At 44.4% G+C, this 11,940-nt stretch overlaps 1 pseudogene; it reads left to right on the forward strand.

Annotated features, from left to right (window-relative positions):
• The first annotated feature begins 5,323 nt into the window (after window positions 1-5,323).
• Window positions 5,324-5,878, forward strand: LOC127691130 (quinone oxidoreductase-like; annotated as a pseudogene).
• The last annotated feature ends 6,062 nt before the right edge of the window (window positions 5,879-11,940 follow it).

An 11,940-nucleotide genomic window follows, 5' to 3' on the forward strand; every position in this document is an offset into this window, starting at 1 on the left:
TATAATAAGCCTTTAAAGTATGAGATTTGGTTAGTTATCTACGTCTAATCTATGAGTAGCTACTTCTCTATCAAGAACCCCGAGCTATAACTTGACATGTTCTGATCTGAGTCTCTCTTCACTCCCTCATGGCCTCTCCTACCCCCTGGGGTCTTCTCTCCACCTTCCTTTTCTCCCATCGCGGTCCTCCTCGGAGCCCTGCTTGGAAACCGGAAACCCCACCTACCTCTCTTCTGCCCAACTATAGGCTGTTGGCATGTTTATTCAACCAATAGAATTAAATTAAAGAGCACATAGCATCATTTGTGGATTCTCTCATTCCTGGGGCAACCAGGGCCAGTATTTAGCATTACAATACACAACAACAGACTAAACCCCCAACGGAGTACATGCCATGTATATCTTTTCTGGGTCTGGATTACCTCACTCAGGATGATATTTTTTTAGTTCCACCCTCTTGTCTGCAAATTTTATGATGTCCTTGTTTTTAATAGCTAAGTAATATTCCATTGTGTAGCTGGACCACATTTTTCTTATCCGTTCTTTGGTTGAGGGACATCTAGGTTGTTTCCAGTTTCTGGCTATTACAAATAAAGCTGCTAGGAACATAGTTGAGCAAGTATTCTTGTGGTATGGAAGAGAATCTTTTGCGTATATGCCCAGGAGTGATATAGCTGGGTCTTGAGGTAGAACTATTCCCAATTTTCTGAGAAACTACCAGATTGATTTTCAAAGTAGATACAGAGCCTGCAGTGGCCACCTCCTAGAGCCAGGTGGATCTTCCAATAGAGGGAGGGGACACCAACCCACCCACAAAACCTTTGACCCAACATGTGCTGCCACTGCCTACAAGATGTGCAGAGATAAAGATGGAGCAAAAATCAAGGAAATGGCCAACCAATGACTTGTTCTGCTTCATCGCATGGGAGAAAGCCAACCCCTAACACGATTGATGATACTATGCTGTGCTTGGAGACAGAAGCCTAGCACAATTGTCATGAGAGGCTTCATCCAGTCGCTGATGAAAGCAGATTCAGAGACCCACAGTCTAACACTAGGTAGAGCTCAGGGAGTCTTGTGGAAGAGTTGGGGGAAGGTTTAGGGGAGCAAGCAGGGTCAAGAACATCACAAGAAGACCTCCAGTGTCAACTAGCCTGGACGCATGGGGTTTCACAGAGACTGAACACCTACCAAAGAGCATGCATGGAGGAGACCTACGCCGTCTACACATATGTACCAGATGTGCAGCTTGCTCTTCAGTGCGTCCTCCAACGATTAGAGGGAGCGGTCTCTGACTCAGACTCTGTTGCCTGCCTTTGGATCCCTTTTCTTTAGCTGGCTTTTGTTGGGGGTGCAGCTCTGAAGAGAAGGGGAGGGAGAAATGGGAAGAGGAGGTGGGAGGGTGGGTCTGGGAGGAGAGGAAGGAACAGGGCTGTGATCTGGATGTAAAGTAAATAAATGAATTAATTAGTTTTAAAAAAGAAGAAAACTAGTTTGAGATCAAGTGCTCCTGCTGGAGTTCTTGGCTTAACTTCCCCCAGTGACGGACTGTGACTCTGTGAGCTGGAATAAATCCTTCCTCTTCCCCAGTTTGCTTTTGGTTGAAGTATTCTATTGCATCAACAGAGAACAAATGAGACTATCACATGACACAATTTTTTTCCAGGGAAAACATGAGGATATTCATCAGAAATCTTTAGTTTTCTAAAAAAACAACTAAGACGGCAGATGTGACTGACACTGTGGGCTTCTCCGACTAAGTGTAGTGTGGGAGTTACCCAAGGTGACAAGCAGGATAAAGCCCGCAGAGCCGGAGAGCAGGGAGGCACAGAGCCTGGTTTCTTGATAGCGTCACTGAGAGGACGAATGAATACTCCCAGTCACCAGCCTCCAAACTTCTTTTCAGTGGGAGAACAACAGGCCTTTGCTTGTTTAAGCTCACGCTAGTGGGTTTTTGTTGCATGAGGTCAAAGACGATCTTAGCCGATAGACTCTCAAGCAAATGAGATAAAAATAAAAAGAAACTAAAGACTTTTCTCAATTACTCTGTACCCAATATGCCCATAGATGAAAACTTTTGATTATTTTGGTGGACAATTGTGAACCTCACACATGTGCTTCCACTCCAATCCCCAGGGTCTATGAAATAAAATGTAGAAATATTTACATGTGCAGTCCAGTACAGAGATACTACAGGGCTTCTGTCCTAGTTTCATTACTGAGGCTGTTATAAAACACCCTCATGAGATCAATGTAGGGGAGAAAGGAGCTATGTAGCACACGGTTTGGGGTTATAGTCTATCTATGCAGGAAAACTGCAGGGGATTTCCAGTCACACGCACGTCACGTCACATGCACAGTTCAGAGCAGAGAGAGAAGACTGCTTTCTTGCTCATTCTCAGATAAGAGTCCTTCCAGTCTTACACAGGGCAGCACCCTGTGCCTAGGGAATGGTGACTCCCAAAGTAAGCTGGGTCTTCACGAATCAGTTTGTTTATTTGTTTGTTTATCTAGACAGGGTTTCTCTGTGCAGCCCTGGCTGTCCTGAAACTCACTCGGTAGACCAATCCGGCCTCTAATAGAGATCTGTGTGCCTCTGTCTCTCCAGTGCTGGGGTTAAAGGTGTGTGCCACCACCTGACTCACATCAATTAATTTAATTAAGAAAGTCTCCCCACAGCCACAGTCACAAGCCAACACAAAGTAGACAGTCCCTTACACGAGACTTGTCCTAGGTTGTGTCAAGTTGACAAATAAAAGTAACTATTTCAGCATCCTAGGTGGATGAAGAAGCTAGAAAATGTTCTGAATGAATACTAATCAGTAGATAATTACTACCTGATAGTACATCCTACCTTCTTTGTTATGAAGAACATAAAACACATACATCCTACCCAAAGGGTACCTATAGGAAAGACATAGCCAGTCTGCTGATAGCTTTGTTTCTCTATAGGAATGGCCAACAACGAATCATCAGACACATGAAGAAAGTGAATCTGATCAGGAGAAAGCAGAAGCATTTTAAGGAACAGAGAAACAAAACAAAACAAAAATAGAAATAAAAGGACAGAAAACAAATCTGCTATAGATCCTTTGACTGAAGACGATAATGCATCCAGGAAAAGAAAGCGATATTATCTTTAAACATAATAGGGAACATTTGAAAATCTAAGACTTAATTGTCGAGATAAACACACTAACAATATTTGAAGAATAACTGAAGAGTAAAAACATTGACGGAGAAAGAGACTAATTTTGAGACAAGAAGTACAAGGCACAGAGTGAGGAAGTAGGGAGTAAGTTCAGGGAGCACGATGCCAGTTTTATGAGTTCTAAAAATGAAAGTGGAGTTGTAGAAACCAGGAAAACCGCGGTGGTGGCAGCAAAAACATAGGGTGATTTCCTGGAGCCGAAGGGGAGCACAGCACCTCAAGTATCAAGGGCCCGCCCAGCAACACATAGAGCTCACAGGACAGTCCCACTTCTGGCAGAGTGGCACAGAGCGCAGGATGTGTCTATGACGTTCAGTAAGGAGAAAAGCAGGGCATCTACAAACAACAGTTCTACACTTTCCTCAGCCTCCTGAAATAACCCTAGGAGCTAAGAGGCAGGGGGTAACGCATTTAAGTGTCTATTTTAATGGATTACTACTATACCTTATACTGCAAAATTCACTTTTTGCTTATCTTTTTGTTTGTTTGTTTGTTTTTTGTTTTGGTTTGGTTTTTTTTTTTGAGACAGGGTTTCTCTGTGTAGCCCCGACTGACCTGCAACTCACTCTGTAGACCAGGCTTGCCTCGAACTCAGAAATTCGCCTGCCTCTGCCTCCCAAGTGCTGGGATTAAAGGCGTGTGCCACCACTGCCCAGCTTCATTTTTGTTTTGAGAAGCAGTTTGAAAATATGCTCCAGTCAAATGAGGATGTAAACCTGAACAGGGAAGAAGCAGATCTGATCACGGTGGTCCCAGGAAGAAAGTCGCCCAGAAGATGACTGGTCCAGGTCTGGTGTAAATGCATTAGGGGTTTGTTACAAGGAGTCCACTGGAGGGGTGGAAAAATTAAGTGGGAGGAAGAAGGAAGAGTGAGATAGTTTTCTTTGTCTGTTGTTTGGTTGTGTGTGGATGTGCACGTGCTATGGTGTGACGGTCGGAGGATAGCACTTCTTCTTCTTCCATGATGTGGGGCCCAGGAACGGAGCTCAGACATGGCTCCAAGCCATTTCATCAGCTGGAATTCCATGATTTGGGAAACATGGAACAAAGACTAAACATTTCAGAATTGAAAAAAAAGCAGACTAACGCAGAGAAGTAAGTCTGAGTGTGAGGCCAGCGGTCCCAACAAACATAGAAGTCAGTAGATTTCATGAAAAAACGATTAAATGGCTCCAAATAGGACGAGAGGACAGATGGGATGCACAAGAGCACTATGGGAAAAACATGGTTCCCCTCTCAGCCAGAAAAGTCTGTCGAAGGTGCACGAAGAACCAACAGCTGTGTAAAGCAGACAGAAATGCAGCAAGCTTTGCAATAAATCACAAAATGTCATAAAGAGGGTTTCATTGCAACCATACTTCCTGGGAGGAATTGGGAATGTGGATTTGGAACTACAGAGAAGGAAGTCAAACACTATCACAACGCTAGCATGTACAGGAAACAATTACAAAAACAAACAGAGCACAGGGCTGGGGAGATGGCTCAGCAGGTAAAGACGCTTATGCCAAGCCGGACAGCCAGAGTTCTATCCCCAGGGCCACAGGGAGGAAGGACAGAAACGACTCATACTCATTAATTAAATAATTAATTTTTTAAAAAAGCACAGTGTAGGCAACAGAAATTGGGAGGTAAATATTAGGAAGGCAACGGAGGTGGGGGGAAGCCAAGTCAGAAGACATGGTTCACAGTTTCCAAGAGACAGCAGGAAAAATAGAAGTCTCAGCACACTGGCTAAGTCACAGACCTAAGCTGAGGAAGAAGTAAAGATGGAGAATGCTTAAATATGGAGATGAGAGCTGCAGGTGAAGCCAGATCTGGAGAAATAAGGAGACGGAAGAGAAAGGCATCGTAGAAGCAACCATTAGATTAAAAGTAAAGATGGATTAAGATGAACCCGTGAGGTGGCACAGTTAGGAACAGCTGGCCCATCTCTTTTCCCATGGAACTTTTGGAGCTTAGGAGGTTTTGAGTCTTACTCTAGAGGAGGCCTCTAGATCACCATGGCAACTGGACAGAGGTTGGTGAGGACTCTGAGTATTTGAATTTGGTGGACCAGAAGTGCTGAAGTTCCGGTCTGACGTGGTCATTCCTGTTCCACAGTGCCCTGCGTGAACTGGGGAAAGCGTTCTGATTCATAGGGCCAGTGGGGGAGCCAGATTAGCCACATGCCTGATTGCCAGAGCTCATGGCTTAAAGGTTTTGACCACAATGGTTCCAAGGAAGGAAAAAAGCTTCCTCACCAAGCTTTTAAAAGAACCCACGAAGTGTTTAACCACAAAGAAGCCAACTATATTGATAAAATCAAGATGTCTGTTGGTGACAAGGACAAGGGGGTTGATGTGATTTCTGAGATTCTGGCGAATGAGAGAGAACAATGACCTGAAACTTCTGTCCTACAGAGGACGGGCCATTGTTGTTGGCTTTAGAAGTCCCATTGATATAATTCCAAGGGACGCCATGGCAAAGAGACAGGTATAATTGGAGTCTCTCTCTTCATCCACCAAGGAGAAAGCTCATCAATTCTCAGGCATCGTCCAAGCAGGAATGGACACAGGTTGGATGAAACCTGTGATAGTTTCTGAGTATCTATTGGAGAAGGCAGCTCAGGCCCGTGAAGATACCATCCACGGCAGTGGGAAGAACGGGAAAATGATTCTCCGTTTATGAGATCTGTGTCACTGGGACACCTTCTTCTCCGAGTCTCTGCTGCACCGTCTCTCATCAGTGTTCATTTGATTGAGGTTCATATATTAAAAACAAGGCTTTAGGGAGTAGACACAGTGGAATGACATAACCGCAGAGAGCGGTGTGCCCAATGCGGTGTTGGCATGAATCACAAAACTTTTTGTTACTTTTTCTTCTCTTTCTTTGTTTGGTTGGATGTTTTTGTTTTGTTCTTGAGACAGGATTACTCTCTGTGGTTCATACTTCCTTGAACTCACGGTGATCTTTCTGCCTCAGCTTCGAAGTGCTGGGATAATAGTCAAGCATTACCACACACAGCTCCATCTCAGGCCTTATCTGATTAACCTCATACCTTTGAATAAAATGAACAAATTCAAAAAAAGATGGATTAAAGTGGTTATCTCTAGTGTGAATGGGAAGGACTGGGAGAGAATTTAATCTTTCCATTATAAGTTCTTTGTACTGTTTGATTTTCTTAGCTATATGCATATATCTCTTTTACTTTAATTAAAATTCTTTCCACATAGAAATTTGCCACAGGAATCAAGGCAGATGATTAGATCAATTTAAATGAATTTAAAGCAATATGTTATTTGGTGTAAAAATATTTTCATTTATCGAGATGGTTTCCCCAAGGGAAGTGAATATTATTTCAAAGAATTCAACTTCTTCATAAAAGGATGTTTCTAATCATAACAATATCCAATTTCTAATTACTTTCTTCTTTTGAAAGGATTTCTCCTGGTTAGTTGAATTGAAAGCACTCAGCTGGGGAGTTTTCAAACAGAAAAGATTTCTCCAGATACATGGTTCTTGTGTGCATAATGTTATCAAGAAATATTTTGTCCAACAACTACCACCACCCCAACCCACGCACAATGGTCTGTTAAAATTCTATCTGAGCCTTTAGTCGATGAGGAACTAAGTGGAATTTAAATCATCGCTGTTTAAGGTGACCAGCCTTGTGTGTGAGCTTAGAACACTGAGAACACTTAGAACATCATCGATCCCGGGTACGGAAACAGTGACCTGCTTAAAATTCTATCTGAGCCTTTAGTCGATGAGGAACTAAGTGGAATTTAAATCATCGCTGTTTAAGGTGACCAGCCTTGGGTGTGAGCTTAGAACACTGAGAACACTTAGAACATCATCGATCCCGGGTACGGAAACAGTGACCTGCTCCCCTACACACTGTCCAACAGATCTCCATGCAAACACCTAGCAGAGACCAACCACACGTCAGGCTCAGTTCACACACTCTTCCCAAGGCCATAATCCCCCTGCAGTCTCACTGGACCATGAATAGCCAGCCACCTGTTGCTGTGTTGCAGATATTTCTACTCCTAGAAGGTGACCGTAAGCACCGTATGAGTCTCTTCCCTGGACCATACTTGGTTTGAATAATTGAGGAATCCTAAAAAAGGAGGCTTAGCTGGAAGAAATGTGTTTATAATTATATGTTTATCAAGCCTCATGGGATGTAGCCAGGCCCTGAGCGCTGATTCTAGCCTGAGCGCTGGATCTTGATCTGCTGAGACGCCAGCAAGCAGTCTCCTACTCCTGCTCCCAGGAACAGGGGCCGACCCCACTCCCTTCTTTACCGTGATGGACTGTATCCCTTCAAACTATGAGTTAAAATAGGTCACAAAGGGCAATGCTCAGGTTTAATATAAAGCTACCAGAACTTTTTATTTTAAATCTCCACTCTACTAACCATGGTCAATGGTTACAGAATGGAATTGAAATTTAATCACATAGACAATCATGTGCCATGTATCACATTCCTGTGGGAGAGAACCGAGTCATCCAGGGACACCTGAGGGCATGTCTGGAACCACTGAGGATCCTTACAGTAGGAAGTGACCTATAGTGTAATTACAAAAGAAGAATTAGAACCAACTTAGTGGAGCAAAGGCCTACAGTGAGAAATGAGAGCAAGGACCGTATGGGCTTTTGGAAGTCACTGCCGGGAAGCATTTTGAGCCTGGGTTCATGTGAACACTAAGGAAGGGCTCAGCTCCCCATGAGACACAGAGCGATGGAAAGACTGTGTTCATCCCTGCTGCAGTTTGGAGATGACATTCAGTGCTTTGATTCCAAGGAGAATACCTAGAGGGTGGAACATCACCAACTTAAGGAGTCAAGTTTCCATCTTTTATTTGATGGCTGGCCGCTCCCTGCCCCCTCTGCCCCCTCTGCCCCGGAATCTAGACACACCAGAATCTAGACAAGCCAGAATCTAAACAAGCCATTATGCATTGCCATGCAGGTCTTTGGAGCTCATGACTAACTCTGAGTTAGTTTCTGCTCTGTCCTCTCCCAAGAACTTTCAAACCCTTACTGGGTCTAGAAGAAAGAATCAAACAACAGCAAAGCAAACTCAAGACACTGCAGGGAGGAGCAAAGGAGATGAGGTAAACAAAGAGGCTCCCGGAAATGAAACAAAGTAAGACAGCGTGTTTCAAAAATCACAATTAATATCAAGGGATTGAATTCTTTTTAAACTGAAAGGCAATTTTGTAGTGGATTTACATAATAATCCCAATGTATATTGTTTACAAAAATTATGCTTTTACAGTAACTGCTAGACAGCTGGCGAAGTCAGTTCAGCAGGTAAAAGTGATTGCTGCCAATCCTGATGACCCGGTCGAAGCCCATGGATGCACATAAAAGAAAGCAGTTGCCCTCTGACCTTCCCATGTACACCCACTGTGCCATCCATGTATGCGTCCACACACATAAACACAAATGAATAAGTAAGCCAGTACTAGTAAGGGAGACAAGGAGAGGAAGAAAACAAGAAGAAAAGCAAGATGGTGTGACAACCTAGTCAGACACACTAGAACTCCCGTGAAAGCACTGAAAGGAACAGAGTAAAATTTTATCGGTCTTAAGTGCAGTAAGGCCAAAATTGGAATGATCTTCAATCTTTCTTACACCGAATGGCGTAGTTATGGAAAATGTGCAGGGACTTTGCTAAGAGTACAAGGGAGAGAGGACCCACAGTTCTTAAGGGGATTTTCTAAGATTTTGAGATGATGCCTGGTTTTATAAAGGATGCTTGGAAGAATGGAGGTGGTAACCTAGAACCAGACTCCGCCCCCCCCAAGGTGAGAGCATGACACTCCAGCAAGACTGACTCTGATTGGTTAATATGAAATGTAGTAACCAGAGTAAAGCTGTTGTTCATTGGCTGGCTTTTAGGATGCTCTTTATAGATGCAAAATTGTCATCAGTTTACTGGATGCGTATAAACCCAGTCCTGGCGCGATTAGCCAAGGAACAATCCCTTCTTGTTTGATTCTTGTTTTGCTTTTCTTTTGCCTATATGTGGGAATGTGTGTGTGTGTGTGTGTGTGTGTGTGTGTGTGTGTGTGTGTGTGTGACTCTATACGTGCATGCGCGTGAAGGTCAGAGGACATTGCTGTCTTCCCTATCACTCTGGACCTTATTCCTTTCTGACAGCATCTCTCACTGAACTTGGGCTAGCAGCCATCGATGCCAGTCATCCTCCTGTCTCCGTCTCCTACAACCCTGGATTTACCCCAGCGTGGGCATGGACGCTGGGGATCTGAGCTTAGCAAGAGCTCTTCCCACTGAGCCACCCAGCCCCCACAAGCAGGTCTTTCCTATAAGAAGAGAAAAATCTGATTCTCAGGCCCCTGCCTGTGTGAAGCTTAGACTGTAGCCGTAAGAATGAGCACACACATATAAACATACAACTGTCATATCAAATAAGGACACATGTTCTGCAATGAATGATGAAGTTAAAGTCTTGGAACCTGACCTTGAATAGTGGCCATATGACTGCAGTTAGTAAGCAATACTCCTTGGTGTGAGTTTCTGTAAAATGCTTGGCAGACTCTGCTTGGAGGTGAAATGGTTAAGAGGTATACAGTGGTCTGTGGTGACACTGAGGTCTACAGATGGAAAGTGAGGTCTATGTATTGCATGAGTGCATGAGCGTGTGTGTGCAAATACCAGGAGGGAACATCGTGCTAATAGACCACTTCAGAAGTTTGAGGACTTGGGAGAGAAAGGGAAGTTGAGGCATAAACCACAGGAAGATGTTATGACTCAATTATAAAATGTCCCCCGTAGATTCTTAAGTTACACACTCAGTTGCCGGCTGGCGGCAGGCACTCTTTAGCGAGGCTGTGGGGACTTTGGGGGCTGGGGCTTAGTTGGCCGATGTAGATCACGAGGGTATGCTGTGAAGGTTATTCCCACAGAGTGAACAGCCCTCTCCACTTGTGTCTGCCACCATTGTGTTCTGCTCAAGCTCTGAAACCTGGAGCCATGATGAAAATCAGTCTTTCCCTCCTACAGCTGTTTCAGTCAGTCATTTCAGTCACCACTGTGCAGACAGACACTAGAGTCACACAAAGGTGACCCGGGTAAGTGGTAAAAGTTGAAATGATTTAGATTCGGGGAAGGAGTAAAGATCAGGGATGTCCACGGCTGTACTGAGGTAGGCGCAGGAGTCAAAGGATTTGAAAAGGAGGCCATCTTCAAAGACGTTTCTAGAGCTCCATTGCCGTGCGGAGTAACTGGGAGAGGCAGAAGTGAGCAGGGACACGCTTAAAAGACATTAAATGATGAAAGTAAAGTTTAAGGGGTGGAGACATCAACGAACAATTTATTTATTTATTTATTTATTTATTTATTTATTTATTTATTTTATTGTTCTTTTTTTAGGGTTAAAGGTGCAGCATGGTAACAGCCAGGGAAGAGGGAGACACCAGAGGTGTTGAAGAGTGAAGTATTGACAAAGCGAGTTTGCAGAAGGAATGGGAGGGGGCCTCGTTATACTCTAAGGAAGAAGAATGCTCCCAGGAAGGACAGGCAAAGATGGCCCCTGTGACGTATCCATGGAGGACTGGGGTGTCGGTGAGGAAAGTGAATGGTCTGGTTTTCTTTTGTAGGGTGCATTCATGTGGACAGGGTCCTGAGGTAAAAGCCCTGTGATTTCAGACAGGAAAGGCCGGCCTTGGGTTAAAATTCAGTTATAGGCCAATTAAGAGAGCTGAAAAGGATTGTCAGCTGTCAGCAGAGAGAAGGGAGTCAAGTTCCTATTTTGTCAGATCTAAATCAGTAAATAATTATGAGATAACGGTGAGCCACATTTGTAAGCATTTTGTCTAGGTCCCGCCCCACAGTTGCCTGGCAGCAGCCAGGTGTACCTGACTCACTATACAAGGGGCTGCTTGACCTGCTCCTCTCTCTCTCTCTCTCTCTCTCTCTCTCTCGTTCCTGCTTTCTCCCTCTCTCCCCATTCCCTTTCCTCCCTCTCTCCAGGTGCTCATGGCCAGCCTCTACTTCTCTACTCTCTCTCTCCCTCCCTCCCTCCCTCTGTTTCTACTACCCTCTCAACTCCCGTCCCCATGCCCAGAATAGACTCTATTCTATACTATACCATCGTGTGTCTGGTTCCTCACGAGGCAGGGATGCCTCAGCATGGACCTGCGGAGGCGCCTCCTTCCCCCCATACCTGACTACACCTTTATCAAAACATATTCCTTCTTCTTTATCTTTTTATAAACACAGCAACATTAAATAAGCAACCTTCTCCTAACTAAGGTCTGCTGCATGCTAAGTCACATTAAATAAACAGCATCCTTCTAACTAAGGACCGCTTCACGCATGTCTGAGAACAGGGCAAGTGACACTGTCCGGATGGAAGTAGTCACGGCGGCCCAGCAGCAGGTCAAAGGTGGCTGGGAAGAAGTCTATGGCCAGAATCAGAGCGTATCACGGAACGAAGCATGGTGGGGTTATCAATAAAGCCTGTGGAGACAGATGCCTGTCAGAGTGGGAGGGACGGGAGGCAAGGAAACTCCGAAAGACAAGGGAGTGGAACGGAATGTTCAGCTCAAGGGAATGTCTGAATTTTAAGTCTTACAGATGAAAAGGACCATCGCCATTCAAGGTTCTCTGCAGGGTACTGTACTGAGAAATGGAGCCTGTTTGGAGATTAAAACTCCCATGGATTAGAATCTAAAATATCCAGGGTATCCAGCTATAAGAAAGAAGAGCCCTCAGTG

The sequence above is a fragment of the Apodemus sylvaticus genome, chromosome 8 (assembly GCF_947179515.1).
Source record: "Apodemus sylvaticus chromosome 8, mApoSyl1.1, whole genome shotgun sequence".
Lineage (NCBI taxonomy): Eukaryota > Metazoa > Chordata > Mammalia > Rodentia > Muridae > Apodemus > Apodemus sylvaticus.